The sequence below is a fragment of the Anneissia japonica genome, unplaced genomic scaffold (genome assembly GCF_011630105.1).
Source record: "Anneissia japonica isolate Jap-2015-1 unplaced genomic scaffold, ASM1163010v1 scaffold288030_len866700_cov218, whole genome shotgun sequence".
Classification (NCBI taxonomy): Eukaryota; Metazoa; Echinodermata; class Crinoidea; order Comatulida; family Comatulidae; genus Anneissia; species Anneissia japonica.
Window position 1 is genome coordinate 591,925 of NW_022728334.1, and position 1,541 is coordinate 593,465.

Below are 1,541 nucleotides of genomic sequence, written 5' to 3' on the forward strand. Positions count from 1 at the left end.
AAATGTCCGAAGCAAAAAATTCCGCTCTGGTAGCTAAAAATTACCTCATATCACCTTATTTTGCGACTTAGCCCCTGTCACTTAAATTATCAATGTAGGCCTATGGATCATAGATATTTTTATACCATCTTCATAATTTTCATTGTAATCATCATCACTTTTATTTATCAACATTTTATGTAAATGCTGTAAAACCTTCAACAAGCCCTGTGTAGTGGCATAGTTACCAACTGTCTGGCATTATGCTGGACGGCCCCAGGTCATTCTTCGCTAATGTGCCATTTTAGAGGTTTAGAAATCATGAAAAAAAAAGTTTAACATTTGTAATTCTTTTATTACACATGTCATCATTATGCCATATAACAACTATAATAAACATTCGGCACGATAATTAGGGCATTTTAAACGTTTATTTAAGCATTCAATTTTCAGTGCTGTAACATAGCAAATATTGCAAGAATCATCTTTATCACACCTTTTGTGACGGAGATGATGATATACATATAGATGTGAATCTTAGTAAATTTAAAAGATAGATTGTATTATTTAAATATAGGATAATGCACATTGAACAAACAAGTTTCTAACAACATAAGTCGTATCAATTACCATTTTTATTTTATAGCTGTTTCTGAGAAAAGAAAACATCAAGAAATCATCTCCATCACACTTTGTTGTGACGGAGATGATGATATACTCATAAACGTGAATCTTAGTAAATTTAAAAGATAGATTATATAGAAAAATAAACATTGAGCAAAAAGGTTTCTAACAACATAAACCAGATCAAATATAATTGTTATTATATATTCTTTTTTGAGGAAAGAAAACATCAAGAAGTCATCTCCATCACAGTAAAATTGTGATGGAAATGACTGTGACGGAGATGAGGAATTAAACTTGATCTTATAGTGCCATATGCAGTGTGTTACAGGGGGAATGTCATGTGTACTTTGAAAATGACACAGTTTTGATCATATATATAATTATTTTTTTCTAAAAAAAATTATAAATAAAGGATACTCTGAAGCGTTCGGAGATAATGCTGAATAAAGGTACTTTCCTAGTTGTTATTAGAAAAGCATGAATTCTTCAGCTATAGGTGGTTTAACTGTACAAGAATGGACTGTTTCTTACTGTATGGTCCCCTTCAACCAAAATGGTTTGATCCATAATTTGTTATGTCATTTTGCTAACAGCTATAATGGCATTTTAAAGTATTGTGACGGAGATGATGACAATTCAGGGACAAACTTTTTTAGTCTAAAAAAGTCAAATTTTAAATATTTATAGATCTATTGATGTCATTTTTAATTTTAAATTTGTAAGACATCTATTGTATCTTTTTTGTGGTACAGTTATTTATTTAAGCTATTTATTTTACAAATTATGACATTAGGAATTCTTAAGAAATCCAATTGGGACATGCATAGTGCACGACTTTGGAGGCTTTTGGTTGAAAAATAAACAACATGTTGATTACTTTTAAAATATTTAACAACTTATTTCATTAACAAATATGTTCAAGATTTCATTAATGC